Source organism: Schistocerca americana, unplaced genomic scaffold (assembly GCF_021461395.2).
Source record: "Schistocerca americana isolate TAMUIC-IGC-003095 unplaced genomic scaffold, iqSchAmer2.1 HiC_scaffold_613, whole genome shotgun sequence".
NCBI lineage: Eukaryota > Metazoa > Arthropoda > Insecta > Orthoptera > Acrididae > Schistocerca > Schistocerca americana.
Window position 1 is genome coordinate 62568 of NW_025726361.1, and position 18870 is coordinate 81437.

Sequence of the window (18870 nt, forward strand, 5' to 3'; positions counted from 1 at the left end):
GAACCGAATGCGAATTCTTCCATGCGCCTACATTACATGGGCGCCAACGGCCATACCATGTTGAATACACCGGTTCTCGTCCGATCACCGAAGTTAAACAACATCGGGCGTGGTTAGTACTTGGATGGGTGACCACCTGGGAACACCACGTGCTGTTGGCTCCCTTTCATTTACTTTTTTTTTTATACCGCCCTCTTTCCATACCACCGTTCTGTTGTGACAAAGATTCTTGCTTAAGCATTTTAATCTACTGTAATGACCATAAGGTGCGAAATTGCAGTAAATATCTCAGTTTGAGGGAGAATGTGCTAACCAAGTTCGCCAGGAAGTCTTTGAAAACGACAAAACAGTACGAATCGGCAGATGTGTTCTGAAATACGTCAGCGCCTGTTGTTGTGTAGCGGTGTACAATTCCTACTTCGATATGTAATTATAAATTTATTCCTTAGTCGACTCGTCTCGTCTCGTCATCTCCTGCAGACGTTTCTTGTGCTTGCGCTGTTATATGGGCCACGACCCGAGCGGCAGCGAGCGGCAGTCGAGCAAAGTCGGGACAAGTCGGGACGGGGACAGGGACAGGGATAGGAAAGGTGCGAATGCACTGCAAATTACGCAAACACCTCGTCTGAGGCGAGGCGAGGCGAGGCGAGGCGAGGCGAGGAAGCTCACATCGCCAGCAGTGGCGCCCTCCAACAAGACTCTGCCACACCCCGCACAGGCCTTACGCCGGTCGGCCGCGCGCCAGCCCTCCTGCGCTGGACACCAGGGACAAGATGCGTCTTCCGCGAGTGTCGAAGGCTGCACGCGCCAAGCGGATGACAGGAGGTGCAACGAGAAGTTGCGCGTCTCACACACACGGCGGCGCGCCCGCTAATTCGGCAGTCGCTCTGCTGGCACGTCGGATTGCGGAAGGAAGTGCATACAATTACAATTCTGTTCGTGTTTTATGTTGTAAAGTTGTTAGCTTGTAACGATGTAATGTTAATAAATAAATTCATAAATCTCCAAAAAAAAAAAATACACGAAGCGCGTCCTTCCGGCTCATAAGTTTTGGATCTCAGGATTGCGTTCGCGCTAACGTGACGAATTGTCAATAAAAAAAAATGCGGCTGCTTTCGACCGAAAAGTATGATTTTGTGTGTGTTGGGATAAGAACCGAATGCGAATTCTTCCATGCGCCTACATTACATGGGCGCCAACGGCCATACCATGTTGAATACACCGGTTCTCGTCCGATCACCGAAGTTAAACAACATCGGGCGTGGTTAGTACTTGGATGGGTGACCACCTGGGAACACCACGTGCTGTTGGCTCCCTTTCATTTACTTTTTTTTTTATACCGCCCTCTTTCCATACCACCGTTCTGTTGTGACAAAGATTCTTGCTTAAGCATTTTAATCTACTGTAATGACCATAAGGTGCGAAATTGCAGTAAATATCTCAGTTTGAGGGAGAATGTGCTAACCAAGTTCGCCAGGAAGTCTTTGAAAACGACAAAACAGTACGAATCGGCAGATGTGTTCTGAAATACGTCAGCGCCTGTTGTTGTGTAGCGGTGTACAATTCCTACTTCGATATGTAATTATAAATTTATTCCTTAGTCGACTCGTCTCGTCTCGTCATCTCCTGCAGACGTTTCTTGTGCTTGCGCTGTTATATGGGCCACGACCCGAGCGGCAGCGAGCGGCAGTCGAGCAAAGTCGGGACAAGTCGGGACGGGGACAGGGACAGGGATAGGAAAGGTGCGAATGCACTGCAAATTACGCAAACACCTCGTCTGAGGCGAGGCGAGGCGAGGCGAGGCGAGGCGAGGAAGCTCACATCGCCAGCAGTGGCGCCCTCCAACAAGACTCTGCCACACCCCGCACAGGCCTTACGCCGGTCGGCCGCGCGCCAGCCCTCCTGCGCTGGACACCAGGGACAAGATGCGTCTTCCGCGAGTGTCGAAGGCTGCACGCGCCAAGCGGATGACAGGAGGTGCAACGAGAAGTTGCGCGTCTCACACACACGGCGGCGCGCCCGCTAATTCGGCAGTCGCTCTGCTGGCACGTCGGATTGCGGAAGGAAGTGCATACAATTACAATTCTGTTCGTGTTTTATGTTGTAAAGTTGTTAGCTTGTAACGATGTAATGTTAATAAATAAATTCATAAATCTCCAAAAAAAAAAAATACACGAAGCGCGTCCTTCCGGCTCATAAGTTTTGGATCTCAGGATTGCGTTCGCGCTAACGTGACGAATTGTCAATAAAAAAAAATGCGGCTGCTTTCGACCGAAAAGTATGATTTTGTGTGTGTTGGGATAAGAACCGAATGCGAATTCTTCCATGCGCCTACATTACATGGGCGCCAACGGCCATACCATGTTGAATACACCGGTTCTCGTCCGATCACCGAAGTTAAACAACATCGGGCGTGGTTAGTACTTGGATGGGTGACCACCTGGGAACACCACGTGCTGTTGGCTCCCTTTCATTTACTTTTTTTTTTATACCGCCCTCTTTCCATACCACCGTTCTGTTGTGACAAAGATTCTTGCTTAAGCATTTTAATCTACTGTAATGACCATAAGGTGCGAAATTGCAGTAAATATCTCAGTTTGAGGGAGAATGTGCTAACCAAGTTCGCCAGGAAGTCTTTGAAAACGACAAAACAGTACGAATCGGCAGATGTGTTCTGAAATACGTCAGCGCCTGTTGTTGTGTAGCGGTGTACAATTCCTACTTCGATATGTAATTATAAATTTATTCCTTAGTCGACTCGTCTCGTCTCGTCATCTCCTGCAGACGTTTCTTGTGCTTGCGCTGTTATATGGGCCACGACCCGAGCGGCAGCGAGCGGCAGTCGAGCAAAGTCGGGACAAGTCGGGACGGGGACAGGGACAGGGATAGGAAAGGTGCGAATGCACTGCAAATTACGCAAACACCTCGTCTGAGGCGAGGCGAGGCGAGGCGAGGCGAGGCGAGGAAGCTCACATCGCCAGCAGTGGCGCCCTCCAACAAGACTCTGCCACACCCCGCACAGGCCTTACGCCGGTCGGCCGCGCGCCAGCCCTCCTGCGCTGGACACCAGGGACAAGATGCGTCTTCCGCGAGTGTCGAAGGCTGCACGCGCCAAGCGGATGACAGGAGGTGCAACGAGAAGTTGCGCGTCTCACACACACGGCGGCGCGCCCGCTAATTCGGCAGTCGCTCTGCTGGCACGTCGGATTGCGGAAGGAAGTGCATACAATTACAATTCTGTTCGTGTTTTATGTTGTAAAGTTGTTAGCTTGTAACGATGTAATGTTAATAAATAAATTCATAAATCTCCAAAAAAAAAAAATACACGAAGCGCGTCCTTCCGGCTCATAAGTTTTGGATCTCAGGATTGCGTTCGCGCTAACGTGACGAATTGTCAATAAAAAAAAATGCGGCTGCTTTCGACCGAAAAGTATGATTTTGTGTGTGTTGGGATAAGAACCGAATGCGAATTCTTCCATGCGCCTACATTACATGGGCGCCAACGGCCATACCATGTTGAATACACCGGTTCTCGTCCGATCACCGAAGTTAAACAACATCGGGCGTGGTTAGTACTTGGATGGGTGACCACCTGGGAACACCACGTGCTGTTGGCTCCCTTTCATTTACTTTTTTTTTTATACCGCCCTCTTTCCATACCACCGTTCTGTTGTGACAAAGATTCTTGCTTAAGCATTTTAATCTACTGTAATGACCATAAGGTGCGAAATTGCAGTAAATATCTCAGTTTGAGGGAGAATGTGCTAACCAAGTTCGCCAGGAAGTCTTTGAAAACGACAAAACAGTACGAATCGGCAGATGTGTTCTGAAATACGTCAGCGCCTGTTGTTGTGTAGCGGTGTACAATTCCTACTTCGATATGTAATTATAAATTTATTCCTTAGTCGACTCGTCTCGTCTCGTCATCTCCTGCAGACGTTTCTTGTGCTTGCGCTGTTATATGGGCCACGACCCGAGCGGCAGCGAGCGGCAGTCGAGCAAAGTCGGGACAAGTCGGGACGGGGACAGGGACAGGGATAGGAAAGGTGCGAATGCACTGCAAATTACGCAAACACCTCGTCTGAGGCGAGGCGAGGCGAGGCGAGGCGAGGCGAGGAAGCTCACATCGCCAGCAGTGGCGCCCTCCAACAAGACTCTGCCACACCCCGCACAGGCCTTACGCCGGTCGGCCGCGCGCCAGCCCTCCTGCGCTGGACACCAGGGACAAGATGCGTCTTCCGCGAGTGTCGAAGGCTGCACGCGCCAAGCGGATGACAGGAGGTGCAACGAGAAGTTGCGCGTCTCACACACACGGCGGCGCGCCCGCTAATTCGGCAGTCGCTCTGCTGGCACGTCGGATTGCGGAAGGAAGTGCATACAATTACAATTCTGTTCGTGTTTTATGTTGTAAAGTTGTTAGCTTGTAACGATGTAATGTTAATAAATAAATTCATAAATCTCCAAAAAAAAAAAATACACGAAGCGCGTCCTTCCGGCTCATAAGTTTTGGATCTCAGGATTGCGTTCGCACTAACGTGACGAATTGTCAATAAAAAAAAATGCGGCTGCTTTCGACCGAAAAGTATGATTTTGTGTGTGTTGGGATAAGAACCGAATGCGAATTCTTCCATGCGCCTACATTACATGGGCGCCAACGGCCATACCATGTTGAATACACCGGTTCTCGTCCGATCACCGAAGTTAAACAACATCGGGCGTGGTTAGTACTTGGATGGGTGACCACCTGGGAACACCACGTGCTGTTGGCTCCCTTTCATTTACTTTTTTTTTTATACCGCCCTCTTTCCATACCACCGTTCTGTTGTGACAAAGATTCTTGCTTAAGCATTTTAATCTACTGTAATGACCATAAGGTGCGAAATTGCAGTAAATATCTCAGTTTGAGGGAGAATGTGCTAACCAAGTTCGCCAGGAAGTCTTTGAAAACGACAAAACAGTACGAATCGGCAGATGTGTTCTGAAATACGTCAGCGCCTGTTGTTGTGTAGCGGTGTACAATTCCTACTTCGATATGTAATTATAAATTTATTCCTTAGTCGACTCGTCTCGTCTCGTCATCTCCTGCAGACGTTTCTTGTGCTTGCGCTGTTATATGGGCCACGACCCGAGCGGCAGCGAGCGGCAGTCGAGCAAAGTCGGGACAAGTCGGGACGGGGACAGGGACAGGGATAGGAAAGGTGCGAATGCACTGCAAATTACGCAAACACCTCGTCTGAGGCGAGGCGAGGCGAGGCGAGGCGAGGCGAGGAAGCTCACATCGCCAGCAGTGGCGCCCTCCAACAAGACTCTGCCACACCCCGCACAGGCCTTACGCCGGTCGGCCGCGCGCCAGCCCTCCTGCGCTGGACACCAGGGACAAGATGCGTCTTCCGCGAGTGTCGAAGGCTGCACGCGCCAAGCGGATGACAGGAGGTGCAACGAGAAGTTGCGCGTCTCACACACACGGCGGCGCGCCCGCTAATTCGGCAGTCGCTCTGCTGGCACGTCGGATTGCGGAAGGAAGTGCATACAATTACAATTCTGTTCGTGTTTTATGTTGTAAAGTTGTTAGCTTGTAACGATGTAATGTTAATAAATAAATTCATAAATCTCCAAAAAAAAAAAATACACGAAGCGCGTCCTTCCGGCTCATAAGTTTTGGATCTCAGGATTGCGTTCGCGCTAACGTGACGAATTGTCAATAAAAAAAAATGCGGCTGCTTTCGACCGAAAAGTATGATTTTGTGTGTGTTGGGATAAGAACCGAATGCGAATTCTTCCATGCGCCTACATTACATGGGCGCCAACGGCCATACCATGTTGAATACACCGGTTCTCGTCCGATCACCGAAGTTAAACAACATCGGGCGTGGTTAGTACTTGGATGGGTGACCACCTGGGAACACCACGTGCTGTTGGCTCCCTTTCATTTACTTTTTTTTTTATACCGCCCTCTTTCCATACCACCGTTCTGTTGTGACAAAGATTCTTGCTTAAGCATTTTAATCTACTGTAATGACCATAAGGTGCGAAATTGCAGTAAATATCTCAGTTTGAGGGAGAATGTGCTAACCAAGTTCGCCAGGAAGTCTTTGAAAACGACAAAACAGTACGAATCGGCAGATGTGTTCTGAAATACGTCAGCGCCTGTTGTTGTGTAGCGGTGTACAATTCCTACTTCGATATGTAATTATAAATTTATTCCTTAGTCGACTCGTCTCGTCTCGTCATCTCCTGCAGACGTTTCTTGTGCTTGCGCTGTTATATGGGCCACGACCCGAGCGGCAGCGAGCGGCAGTCGAGCAAAGTCGGGACAAGTCGGGACGGGGACAGGGACAGGGATAGGAAAGGTGCGAATGCACTGCAAATTACGCAAACACCTCGTCTGAGGCGAGGCGAGGCGAGGCGAGGCGAGGCGAGGAAGCTCACATCGCCAGCAGTGGCGCCCTCCAACAAGACTCTGCCACACCCCGCACAGGCCTTACGCCGGTCGGCCGCGCGCCAGCCCTCCTGCGCTGGACACCAGGGACAAGATGCGTCTTCCGCGAGTGTCGAAGGCTGCACGCGCCAAGCGGATGACAGGAGGTGCAACGAGAAGTTGCGCGTCTCACACACACGGCGGCGCGCCCGCTAATTCGGCAGTCGCTCTGCTGGCACGTCGGATTGCGGAAGGAAGTGCATACAATTACAATTCTGTTCGTGTTTTATGTTGTAAAGTTGTTAGCTTGTAACGATGTAATGTTAATAAATAAATTCATAAATCTCCAAAAAAAAAAAATACACGAAGCGCGTCCTTCCGGCTCATAAGTTTTGGATCTCAGGATTGCGTTCGCGCTAACGTGACGAATTGTCAATAAAAAAAAATGCGGCTGCTTTCGACCGAAAAGTATGATTTTGTGTGTGTTGGGATAAGAACCGAATGCGAATTCTTCCATGCGCCTACATTACATGGGCGCCAACGGCCATACCATGTTGAATACACCGGTTCTCGTCCGATCACCGAAGTTAAACAACATCGGGCGTGGTTAGTACTTGGATGGGTGACCACCTGGGAACACCACGTGCTGTTGGCTCCCTTTCATTTACTTTTTTTTTTATACCGCCCTCTTTCCATACCACCGTTCTGTTGTGACAAAGATTCTTGCTTAAGCATTTTAATCTACTGTAATGACCATAAGGTGCGAAATTGCAGTAAATATCTCAGTTTGAGGGAGAATGTGCTAACCAAGTTCGCCAGGAAGTCTTTGAAAACGACAAAACAGTACGAATCGGCAGATGTGTTCTGAAATACGTCAGCGCCTGTTGTTGTGTAGCGGTGTACAATTCCTACTTCGATATGTAATTATAAATTTATTCCTTAGTCGACTCGTCTCGTCTCGTCATCTCCTGCAGACGTTTCTTGTGCTTGCGCTGTTATATGGGCCACGACCCGAGCGGCAGCGAGCGGCAGTCGAGCAAAGTCGGGACAAGTCGGGACGGGGACAGGGACAGGGATAGGAAAGGTGCGAATGCACTGCAAATTACGCAAACACCTCGTCTGAGGCGAGGCGAGGCGAGGCGAGGCGAGGCGAGGAAGCTCACATCGCCAGCAGTGGCGCCCTCCAACAAGACTCTGCCACACCCCGCACAGGCCTTACGCCGGTCGGCCGCGCGCCAGCCCTCCTGCGCTGGACACCAGGGACAAGATGCGTCTTCCGCGAGTGTCGAAGGCTGCACGCGCCAAGCGGATGACAGGAGGTGCAACGAGAAGTTGCGCGTCTCACACACACGGCGGCGCGCCCGCTAATTCGGCAGTCGCTCTGCTGGCACGTCGGATTGCGGAAGGAAGTGCATACAATTACAATTCTGTTCGTGTTTTATGTTGTAAAGTTGTTAGCTTGTAACGATGTAATGTTAATAAATAAATTCATAAATCTCCAAAAAAAAAAAATACACGAAGCGCGTCCTTCCGGCTCATAAGTTTTGGATCTCAGGATTGCGTTCGCGCTAACGTGACGAATTGTCAATAAAAAAAAATGCGGCTGCTTTCGACCGAAAAGTATGATTTTGTGTGTGTTGGGATAAGAACCGAATGCGAATTCTTCCATGCGCCTACATTACATGGGCGCCAACGGCCATACCATGTTGAATACACCGGTTCTCGTCCGATCACCGAAGTTAAACAACATCGGGCGTGGTTAGTACTTGGATGGGTGACCACCTGGGAACACCACGTGCTGTTGGCTCCCTTTCATTTACTTTTTTTTTTATACCGCCCTCTTTCCATACCACCGTTCTGTTGTGACAAAGATTCTTGCTTAAGCATTTTAATCTACTGTAATGACCATAAGGTGCGAAATTGCAGTAAATATCTCAGTTTGAGGGAGAATGTGCTAACCAAGTTCGCCAGGAAGTCTTTGAAAACGACAAAACAGTACGAATCGGCAGATGTGTTCTGAAATACGTCAGCGCCTGTTGTTGTGTAGCGGTGTACAATTCCTACTTCGATATGTAATTATAAATTTATTCCTTAGTCGACTCGTCTCGTCTCGTCATCTCCTGCAGACGTTTCTTGTGCTTGCGCTGTTATATGGGCCACGACCCGAGCGGCAGCGAGCGGCAGTCGAGCAAAGTCGGGACAAGTCGGGACGGGGACAGGGACAGGGATAGGAAAGGTGCGAATGCACTGCAAATTACGCAAACACCTCGTCTGAGGCGAGGCGAGGCGAGGCGAGGCGAGGCGAGGAAGCTCACATCGCCAGCAGTGGCGCCCTCCAACAAGACTCTGCCACACCCCGCACAGGCCTTACGCCGGTCGGCCGCGCGCCAGCCCTCCTGCGCTGGACACCAGGGACAAGATGCGTCTTCCGCGAGTGTCGAAGGCTGCACGCGCCAAGCGGATGACAGGAGGTGCAACGAGAAGTTGCGCGTCTCACACACACGGCGGCGCGCCCGCTAATTCGGCAGTCGCTCTGCTGGCACGTCGGATTGCGGAAGGAAGTGCATACAATTACAATTCTGTTCGTGTTTTATGTTGTAAAGTTGTTAGCTTGTAACGATGTAATGTTAATAAATAAATTCATAAATCTCCAAAAAAAAAAAATACACGAAGCGCGTCCTTCCGGCTCATAAGTTTTGGATCTCAGGATTGCGTTCGCGCTAACGTGACGAATTGTCAATAAAAAAAAATGCGGCTGCTTTCGACCGAAAAGTATGATTTTGTGTGTGTTGGGATAAGAACCGAATGCGAATTCTTCCATGCGCCTACATTACATGGGCGCCAACGGCCATACCATGTTGAATACACCGGTTCTCGTCCGATCACCGAAGTTAAACAACATCGGGCGTGGTTAGTACTTGGATGGGTGACCACCTGGGAACACCACGTGCTGTTGGCTCCCTTTCATTTACTTTTTTTTTTATACCGCCCTCTTTCCATACCACCGTTCTGTTGTGACAAAGATTCTTGCTTAAGCATTTTAATCTACTGTAATGACCATAAGGTGCGAAATTGCAGTAAATATCTCAGTTTGAGGGAGAATGTGCTAACCAAGTTCGCCAGGAAGTCTTTGAAAACGACAAAACAGTACGAATCGGCAGATGTGTTCTGAAATACGTCAGCGCCTGTTGTTGTGTAGCGGTGTACAATTCCTACTTCGATATGTAATTATAAATTTATTCCTTAGTCGACTCGTCTCGTCTCGTCATCTCCTGCAGACGTTTCTTGTGCTTGCGCTGTTATATGGGCCACGACCCGAGCGGCAGCGAGCGGCAGTCGAGCAAAGTCGGGACAAGTCGGGACGGGGACAGGGACAGGGATAGGAAAGGTGCGAATGCACTGCAAATTACGCAAACACCTCGTCTGAGGCGAGGCGAGGCGAGGCGAGGCGAGGCGAGGAAGCTCACATCGCCAGCAGTGGCGCCCTCCAACAAGACTCTGCCACACCCCGCACAGGCCTTACGCCGGTCGGCCGCGCGCCAGCCCTCCTGCGCTGGACACCAGGGACAAGATGCGTCTTCCGCGAGTGTCGAAGGCTGCACGCGCCAAGCGGATGACAGGAGGTGCAACGAGAAGTTGCGCGTCTCACACACACGGCGGCGCGCCCGCTAATTCGGCAGTCGCTCTGCTGGCACGTCGGATTGCGGAAGGAAGTGCATACAATTACAATTCTGTTCGTGTTTTATGTTGTAAAGTTGTTAGCTTGTAACGATGTAATGTTAATAAATAAATTCATAAATCTCCAAAAAAAAAAAATACACGAAGCGCGTCCTTCCGGCTCATAAGTTTTGGATCTCAGGATTGCGTTCGCGCTAACGTGACGAATTGTCAATAAAAAAAAATGCGGCTGCTTTCGACCGAAAAGTATGATTTTGTGTGTGTTGGGATAAGAACCGAATGCGAATTCTTCCATGCGCCTACATTACATGGGCGCCAACGGCCATACCATGTTGAATACACCGGTTCTCGTCCGATCACCGAAGTTAAACAACATCGGGCGTGGTTAGTACTTGGATGGGTGACCACCTGGGAACACCACGTGCTGTTGGCTCCCTTTCATTTACTTTTTTTTTTATACCGCCCTCTTTCCATACCACCGTTCTGTTGTGACAAAGATTCTTGCTTAAGCATTTTAATCTACTGTAATGACCATAAGGTGCGAAATTGCAGTAAATATCTCAGTTTGAGGGAGAATGTGCTAACCAAGTTCGCCAGGAAGTCTTTGAAAACGACAAAACAGTACGAATCGGCAGATGTGTTCTGAAATACGTCAGCGCCTGTTGTTGTGTAGCGGTGTACAATTCCTACTTCGATATGTAATTATAAATTTATTCCTTAGTCGACTCGTCTCGTCTCGTCATCTCCTGCAGACGTTTCTTGTGCTTGCGCTGTTATATGGGCCACGACCCGAGCGGCAGCGAGCGGCAGTCGAGCAAAGTCGGGACAAGTCGGGACGGGGACAGGGACAGGGATAGGAAAGGTGCGAATGCACTGCAAATTACGCAAACACCTCGTCTGAGGCGAGGCGAGGCGAGGCGAGGCGAGGCGAGGAAGCTCACATCGCCAGCAGTGGCGCCCTCCAACAAGACTCTGCCACACCCCGCACAGGCCTTACGCCGGTCGGCCGCGCGCCAGCCCTCCTGCGCTGGACACCAGGGACAAGATGCGTCTTCCGCGAGTGTCGAAGGCTGCACGCGCCAAGCGGATGACAGGAGGTGCAACGAGAAGTTGCGCGTCTCACACACACGGCGGCGCGCCCGCTAATTCGGCAGTCGCTCTGCTGGCACGTCGGATTGCGGAAGGAAGTGCATACAATTACAATTCTGTTCGTGTTTTATGTTGTAAAGTTGTTAGCTTGTAACGATGTAATGTTAATAAATAAATTCATAAATCTCCAAAAAAAAAAAATACACGAAGCGCGTCCTTCCGGCTCATAAGTTTTGGATCTCAGGATTGCGTTCGCGCTAACGTGACGAATTGTCAATAAAAAAAAATGCGGCTGCTTTCGACCGAAAAGTATGATTTTGTGTGTGTTGGGATAAGAACCGAATGCGAATTCTTCCATGCGCCTACATTACATGGGCGCCAACGGCCATACCATGTTGAATACACCGGTTCTCGTCCGATCACCGAAGTTAAACAACATCGGGCGTGGTTAGTACTTGGATGGGTGACCACCTGGGAACACCACGTGCTGTTGGCTCCCTTTCATTTACTTTTTTTTTTATACCGCCCTCTTTCCATACCACCGTTCTGTTGTGACAAAGATTCTTGCTTAAGCATTTTAATCTACTGTAATGACCATAAGGTGCGAAATTGCAGTAAATATCTCAGTTTGAGGGAGAATGTGCTAACCAAGTTCGCCAGGAAGTCTTTGAAAACGACAAAACAGTACGAATCGGCAGATGTGTTCTGAAATACGTCAGCGCCTGTTGTTGTGTAGCGGTGTACAATTCCTACTTCGATATGTAATTATAAATTTATTCCTTAGTCGACTCGTCTCGTCTCGTCATCTCCTGCAGACGTTTCTTGTGCTTGCGCTGTTATATGGGCCACGACCCGAGCGGCAGCGAGCGGCAGTCGAGCAAAGTCGGGACAAGTCGGGACGGGGACAGGGACAGGGATAGGAAAGGTGCGAATGCACTGCAAATTACGCAAACACCTCGTCTGAGGCGAGGCGAGGCGAGGCGAGGCGAGGCGAGGAAGCTCACATCGCCAGCAGTGGCGCCCTCCAACAAGACTCTGCCACACCCCGCACAGGCCTTACGCCGGTCGGCCGCGCGCCAGCCCTCCTGCGCTGGACACCAGGGACAAGATGCGTCTTCCGCGAGTGTCGAAGGCTGCACGCGCCAAGCGGATGACAGGAGGTGCAACGAGAAGTTGCGCGTCTCACACACACGGCGGCGCGCCCGCTAATTCGGCAGTCGCTCTGCTGGCACGTCGGATTGCGGAAGGAAGTGCATACAATTACAATTCTGTTCGTGTTTTATGTTGTAAAGTTGTTAGCTTGTAACGATGTAATGTTAATAAATAAATTCATAAATCTCCAAAAAAAAAAAATACACGAAGCGCGTCCTTCCGGCTCATAAGTTTTGGATCTCAGGATTGCGTTCGCGCTAACGTGACGAATTGTCAATAAAAAAAAATGCGGCTGCTTTCGACCGAAAAGTATGATTTTGTGTGTGTTGGGATAAGAACCGAATGCGAATTCTTCCATGCGCCTACATTACATGGGCGCCAACGGCCATACCATGTTGAATACACCGGTTCTCGTCCGATCACCGAAGTTAAACAACATCGGGCGTGGTTAGTACTTGGATGGGTGACCACCTGGGAACACCACGTGCTGTTGGCTCCCTTTCATTTACTTTTTTTTTTATACCGCCCTCTTTCCATACCACCGTTCTGTTGTGACAAAGATTCTTGCTTAAGCATTTTAATCTACTGTAATGACCATAAGGTGCGAAATTGCAGTAAATATCTCAGTTTGAGGGAGAATGTGCTAACCAAGTTCGCCAGGAAGTCTTTGAAAACGACAAAACAGTACGAATCGGCAGATGTGTTCTGAAATACGTCAGCGCCTGTTGTTGTGTAGCGGTGTACAATTCCTACTTCGATATGTAATTATAAATTTATTCCTTAGTCGACTCGTCTCGTCTCGTCATCTCCTGCAGACGTTTCTTGTGCTTGCGCTGTTATATGGGCCACGACCCGAGCGGCAGCGAGCGGCAGTCGAGCAAAGTCGGGACAAGTCGGGACGGGGACAGGGACAGGGATAGGAAAGGTGCGAATGCACTGCAAATTACGCAAACACCTCGTCTGAGGCGAGGCGAGGCGAGGCGAGGCGAGGCGAGGAAGCTCACATCGCCAGCAGTGGCGCCCTCCAACAAGACTCTGCCACACCCCGCACAGGCCTTACGCCGGTCGGCCGCGCGCCAGCCCTCCTGCGCTGGACACCAGGGACAAGATGCGTCTTCCGCGAGTGTCGAAGGCTGCACGCGCCAAGCGGATGACAGGAGGTGCAACGAGAAGTTGCGCGTCTCACACACACGGCGGCGCGCCCGCTAATTCGGCAGTCGCTCTGCTGGCACGTCGGATTGCGGAAGGAAGTGCATACAATTACAATTCTGTTCGTGTTTTATGTTGTAAAGTTGTTAGCTTGTAACGATGTAATGTTAATAAATAAATTCATAAATCTCCAAAAAAAAAAAATACACGAAGCGCGTCCTTCCGGCTCATAAGTTTTGGATCTCAGGATTGCGTTCGCGCTAACGTGACGAATTGTCAATAAAAAAAAATGCGGCTGCTTTCGACCGAAAAGTATGATTTTGTGTGTGTTGGGATAAGAACCGAATGCGAATTCTTCCATGCGCCTACATTACATGGGCGCCAACGGCCATACCATGTTGAATACACCGGTTCTCGTCCGATCACCGAAGTTAAACAACATCGGGCGTGGTTAGTACTTGGATGGGTGACCACCTGGGAACACCACGTGCTGTTGGCTCCCTTTCATTTACTTTTTTTTTTATACCGCCCTCTTTCCATACCACCGTTCTGTTGTGACAAAGATTCTTGCTTAAGCATTTAATCTACTGTAATGACCATAAGGTGCGAAATTGCAGTAAATATCTCAGTTTGAGGGAGAATGTGCTAACCAAGTTCGCCAGGAAGTCTTTGAAAACGACAAAACAGTACGAATCGGCAGATGTGTTCTGAAATACGTCAGCGCCTGTTGTTGTGTAGCGGTGTACAATTCCTACTTCGATATGTAATTATAAATTTATTCCTTAGTCGACTCGTCTCGTCTCGTCATCTCCTGCAGACGTTTCTTGTGCTTGCGCTGTTATATGGGCCACGACCCGAGCGGCAGCGAGCGGCAGTCGAGCAAAGTCGGGACAAGTCGGGACGGGGACAGGGACAGGGATAGGAAAGGTGCGAATGCACTGCAAATTACGCAAACACCTCGTCTGAGGCGAGGCGAGGCGAGGCGAGGCGAGGCGAGGAAGCTCACATCGCCAGCAGTGGCGCCCTCCAACAAGACTCTGCCACACCCCGCACAGGCCTTACGCCGGTCGGCCGCGCGCCAGCCCTCCTGCGCTGGACACCAGGGACAAGATGCGTCTTCCGCGAGTGTCGAAGGCTGCACGCGCCAAGCGGATGACAGGAGGTGCAACGAGAAGTTGCGCGTCTCACACACACGGCGGCGCGCCCGCTAATTCGGCAGTCGCTCTGCTGGCACGTCGGATTGCGGAAGGAAGTGCATACAATTACAATTCTGTTCGTGTTTTATGTTGTAAAGTTGTTAGCTTGTAACGATGTAATGTTAATAAATAAATTCATAAATCTCCAAAAAAAAAAAATACACGAAGCGCGTCCTTCCGGCTCATAAGTTTTGGATCTCAGGATTGCGTTCGCGCTAACGTGACGAATTGTCAATAAAAAAAAATGCGGCTGCTTTCGACCGAAAAGTATGATTTTGTGTGTGTTGGGATAAGAACCGAATGCGAATTCTTCCATGCGCCTACATTACATGGGCGCCAACGGCCATACCATGTTGAATACACCGGTTCTCGTCCGATCACCGAAGTTAAACAACATCGGGCGTGGTTAGTACTTGGATGGGTGACCACCTGGGAACACCACGTGCTGTTGGCTCCCTTTCATTTACTTTTTTTTTTATACCGCCCTCTTTCCATACCACCGTTCTGTTGTGACAAAGATTCTTGCTTAAGCATTTTAATCTACTGTAATGACCATAAGGTGCGAAATTGCAGTAAATATCTCAGTTTGAGGGAGAATGTGCTAACCAAGTTCGCCAGGAAGTCTTTGAAAACGACAAAACAGTACGAATCGGCAGATGTGTTCTGAAATACGTCAGCGCCTGTTGTTGTGTAGCGGTGTACAATTCCTACTTCGATATGTAATTATAAATTTATTCCTTAGTCGACTCGTCTCGTCTCGTCATCTCCTGCAGACGTTTCTTGTGCTTGCGCTGTTATATGGGCCACGACCCGAGCGGCAGCGAGCGGCAGTCGAGCAAAGTCGGGACAAGTCGGGACGGGGACAGGGACAGGGATAGGAAAGGTGCGAATGCACTGCAAATTACGCAAACACCTCGTCTGAGGCGAGGCGAGGCGAGGCGAGGCGAGGCGAGGAAGCTCACATCGCCAGCAGTGGCGCCCTCCAACAAGACTCTGCCACACCCCGCACAGGCCTTACGCCGGTCGGCCGCGCGCCAGCCCTCCTGCGCTGGACACCAGGGACAAGATGCGTCTTCCGCGAGTGTCGAAGGCTGCACGCGCCAAGCGGATGACAGGAGGTGCAACGAGAAGTTGCGCGTCTCACACACACGGCGGCGCGCCCGCTAATTCGGCAGTCGCTCTGCTGGCACGTCGGATTGCGGAAGGAAGTGCATACAATTACAATTCTGTTCGTGTTTTATGTTGTAAAGTTGTTAGCTTGTAACGATGTAATGTTAATAAATAAATTCATAAATCTCCAAAAAAAAAAAATACACGAAGCGCGTCCTTCCGGCTCATAAGTTTTGGATCTCAGGATTGCGTTCGCGCTAACGTGGACGAATTGTCAATAAAAAAAAATGCGGCTGCTTTCGACCGAAAAGTATGATTTTGTGTGTGTTGGGATAAGAACCGAATGCGAATTCTTCCATGCGCCTACATTACATGGGCGCCAACGGCCATACCATGTTGAATACACCGGTTCTCGTCCGATCACCGAAGTTAAACAACATCGGGCGTGGTTAGTACTTGGATGGGTGACCACCTGGGAACACCACGTGCTGTTGGCTCCCTTTCATTTACTTTTTTTTTTATACCGCCCTCTTTCCATACCACCGTTCTGTTGTGACAAAGATTCTTGCTTAAGCATTTTAATCTACTGTAATGACCATAAGGTGCGAAATTGCAGTAAATATCTCAGTTTGAGGGAGAATGTGCTAACCAAGTTCGCCAGGAAGTCTTTGAAAACGACAAAACAGTACGAATCGGCAGATGTGTTCTGAAATACGTCAGCGCCTGTTGTTGTGTAGCGGTGTACAATTCCTACTTCGATATGTAATTATAAATTTATTCCTTAGTCGACTCGTCTCGTCTCGTCATCTCCTGCAGACGTTTCTTGTGCTTGCGCTGTTATATGGGCCACGACCCCGAGCGGCAGCGAGCGGCAGTCGAGCAAAGTCGGGACAAGTCGGGACGGGGACAGGGACAGGGATAGGAAAGGTGCGAATGCACTGCAAATTACGCAAACACCTCGTCTGAGGCGAGGCGAGGCGAGGCGAGGCGAGGCGAGGAAGCTCACATCGCCAGCAGTGGCGCCCTCCAACAAGACTCTGCCACACCCCGCACAGGCCTTACGCCGGTCGGCCGCGCGCCAGCCCTCCTGCGCTGGACACCAGGGACAAGATGCGTCTTCCGCGAGTGTCGAAGGCTGCACGCGCCAAGCGGATGACAGGAGGTGCAACGAGAAGTTGCGCGTCTCACACACACGGCGGCGCGCCCGCTAATTCGGCAGTCGCTCTGCTGGCACGTCGGATTGCGGAAGGAAGTGCATACAATTACAATTCTGTTCGTGTTTTATGTTGTAAAGTTGTTAGCTTGTAACGATGTAATGTTAATAAATAAATTCATAAATCTCCAAAAAAAAAAAATACACGAAGCGCGTCCTTCCGGCTCATAAGTTTTGGATCTCAGGATTGCGTTCGCGCTAACGTGACGAATTGTCAATAAAAAAAAATGCGGCTGCTTTCGACCGAAAAGTATGATTTTGTGTGTGTTGGGATAAGAACCGAATGCGAATTCTTCCATGCGCCTACATTACATGGGCGCCAACGGCCATACCATGTTGAATACACCGGTTCTCGTCCGATCACCGAAGTTAAACAACATCGGGCGTGGTTAGTACTTGGATGGGTGACCACCTGGGAACACCACGTGCTGTTGGCTCCCTTTCATTTACTTTTTTTTTATACCGCCCTCTTTCCATACCACCGTTCTGTTGTGACAAAGATTCTTGCTTAAGCATTTTAATCTACTGTAATGACCATAAGGTGCGAAATTGCAGTAAATATCTCAGTTTGAGGGAGAATGTGCTAACCAAGTTCGCCAGGAAGTCTTTGAAAACGACAAAACAGTACGAATCGGCAGATGTGTTCTGAAATACGTCAGCGCCTGTTGTTGTGTAGCGGTGTACAATTCCTACTTCGATATGTAATTATAAATTTATTCCTTAGTCGACTCGTCTCGTCTCGTCATCTCCTGCAGACGTTTCTTGTGCTTGCGCTGTTATATGGGCCACGACCCGAGCGGCAGCGAGCGGCAGTCGAGCAAAGTCGGGACAAGTCGGGACGGGGACAGGGACAGGGATAGGAAAGGTGCGAATGCACTGCAAATTACGCAAACACCTCGTCTGAGGCGAGGCGAGGCGAGGCGAGGCGAGGCGAGGAAGCTCACATCGCCAGCAGTGGCGCCCTCCAACAAGACTCTGCCACACCCCGCACAGGCCTTACGCCGGTCGGCCGCGCGCCAGCCCTCCTGCGCTGGACACCAGGGACAAGATGCGTCTTCCGCGAGTGTCGAAGGCTGCACGCGCCAAGCGGATGACAGGAGGTGCAACGAGAAGTTGCGCGTCTCACACACCACGGCGGCGCGCCCGCTAATTCGGCAGTCGCTCTGCTGGCACGTCGGATTGCGGAAGGAAGTGCATACAATTACAATTCTGTTCGTGTTTTATGTTGTAAAGTTGTTAGCTTGTAACGATGTAATGTTAATAAATAAATTCATAAATCTCCAAAAAAAAAAAATACACGAAGCGCGTCCTTCCGGCTCATAAGTTTTGGATCTCAGGATTGCGTTCGCGCTAACGTGACGAATTGTCAATAAAAAAAAATGCGGCTGCTTTCGACCGAAAAGTATGATTTTGTGTGTGTTGGGATAAGAACCGAATGCGAATTCTTCCATGCGCCTACATTACATGGGCGCCAACGGCCATACCATGTTGAATACACCGGTTCTCGTCCGATCACCGAAGTTAAACAACATCGGGCGTGGTTAGTACTTGGATGGGTGACCACCTGGGAACACCACGTGCTGTTGGCTCCCTTTCATTTACTTTTTTTTTTAATACCGCCCTCTTTCCATACCACCGTTCTGTTGTGACAAAGATTCTTGCTTAAGCATTTTAATCTACTGTAATGACCATAAGGTGCGAAATTGCAGTAAATATCTCAGTTTGAGGGAGAATGTGCTAACCAAGTTCGCCAGGAAGTCTTTGAAAACGACAAAACAGTACGAATCGGCAGATGTGTTCTGAAATACGTCAGCGCCTGTTGTTGTGTAGCGGTGTACAATTCCTACTTCGATATGTAATTATAA

At 49.9% G+C, this 18870-nt stretch overlaps 17 non-coding genes across 17 annotated transcripts; all 17 read left to right on the top strand.

Moving 5' to 3' along the window:
* The first annotated feature begins 42 nt into the window (after positions 1 to 42).
* LOC124587741 lies at positions 43 to 161 on the top strand. The gene has a single exon (XR_006975634.1). It is a non-coding gene; the product is annotated as a 5S ribosomal RNA (ribosomal RNA).
* Positions 162 to 1194: 1033 nt separating this feature from the next.
* On the top strand, positions 1195 to 1313 carry LOC124587742. Its single transcript, XR_006975635.1, has one exon. It is a non-coding gene; the product is annotated as a 5S ribosomal RNA (ribosomal RNA).
* A 1033-nt stretch (positions 1314 to 2346) lies between these two features.
* Positions 2347 to 2465, top strand: LOC124587743. The gene has a single exon (XR_006975636.1). It is a non-coding gene; the product is annotated as a 5S ribosomal RNA (ribosomal RNA).
* Positions 2466 to 3498: 1033 nt separating this feature from the next.
* LOC124587744 lies at positions 3499 to 3617 on the top strand. The gene has a single exon (XR_006975637.1). It is a non-coding gene; the product is annotated as a 5S ribosomal RNA (ribosomal RNA).
* Positions 3618 to 4650: 1033 nt separating this feature from the next.
* On the top strand, positions 4651 to 4769 carry LOC124587745. The gene has a single exon (XR_006975638.1). It is a non-coding gene; the product is annotated as a 5S ribosomal RNA (ribosomal RNA).
* A 1033-nt stretch (positions 4770 to 5802) lies between these two features.
* LOC124587675 lies at positions 5803 to 5921 on the top strand. Its single transcript, XR_006975575.1, has one exon. It is a non-coding gene; the product is annotated as a 5S ribosomal RNA (ribosomal RNA).
* A 1033-nt stretch (positions 5922 to 6954) lies between these two features.
* LOC124587676 lies at positions 6955 to 7073 on the top strand. Its single transcript, XR_006975576.1, has one exon. It is a non-coding gene; the product is annotated as a 5S ribosomal RNA (ribosomal RNA).
* A 1033-nt stretch (positions 7074 to 8106) lies between these two features.
* Positions 8107 to 8225, top strand: LOC124587677. Its single transcript, XR_006975577.1, has one exon. It is a non-coding gene; the product is annotated as a 5S ribosomal RNA (ribosomal RNA).
* Positions 8226 to 9258: 1033 nt separating this feature from the next.
* Positions 9259 to 9377, top strand: LOC124587678. The gene has a single exon (XR_006975578.1). It is a non-coding gene; the product is annotated as a 5S ribosomal RNA (ribosomal RNA).
* Positions 9378 to 10410: 1033 nt separating this feature from the next.
* LOC124587679 lies at positions 10411 to 10529 on the top strand. Its single transcript, XR_006975579.1, has one exon. It is a non-coding gene; the product is annotated as a 5S ribosomal RNA (ribosomal RNA).
* Positions 10530 to 11562: 1033 nt separating this feature from the next.
* Positions 11563 to 11681, top strand: LOC124587682. Its single transcript, XR_006975581.1, has one exon. It is a non-coding gene; the product is annotated as a 5S ribosomal RNA (ribosomal RNA).
* A 1033-nt stretch (positions 11682 to 12714) lies between these two features.
* LOC124587683 lies at positions 12715 to 12833 on the top strand. Its single transcript, XR_006975582.1, has one exon. It is a non-coding gene; the product is annotated as a 5S ribosomal RNA (ribosomal RNA).
* A 1033-nt stretch (positions 12834 to 13866) lies between these two features.
* LOC124587684 lies at positions 13867 to 13985 on the top strand. Its single transcript, XR_006975583.1, has one exon. It is a non-coding gene; the product is annotated as a 5S ribosomal RNA (ribosomal RNA).
* A 1032-nt stretch (positions 13986 to 15017) lies between these two features.
* LOC124587685 lies at positions 15018 to 15136 on the top strand. The gene has a single exon (XR_006975584.1). It is a non-coding gene; the product is annotated as a 5S ribosomal RNA (ribosomal RNA).
* Positions 15137 to 16170: 1034 nt separating this feature from the next.
* LOC124587686 lies at positions 16171 to 16289 on the top strand. The gene has a single exon (XR_006975585.1). It is a non-coding gene; the product is annotated as a 5S ribosomal RNA (ribosomal RNA).
* Positions 16290 to 17323: 1034 nt separating this feature from the next.
* LOC124587687 lies at positions 17324 to 17442 on the top strand. The gene has a single exon (XR_006975586.1). It is a non-coding gene; the product is annotated as a 5S ribosomal RNA (ribosomal RNA).
* Positions 17443 to 18475: 1033 nt separating this feature from the next.
* On the top strand, positions 18476 to 18594 carry LOC124587688. Its single transcript, XR_006975587.1, has one exon. It is a non-coding gene; the product is annotated as a 5S ribosomal RNA (ribosomal RNA).
* Positions 18595 to 18870: the final 276 nt, after the last annotated feature.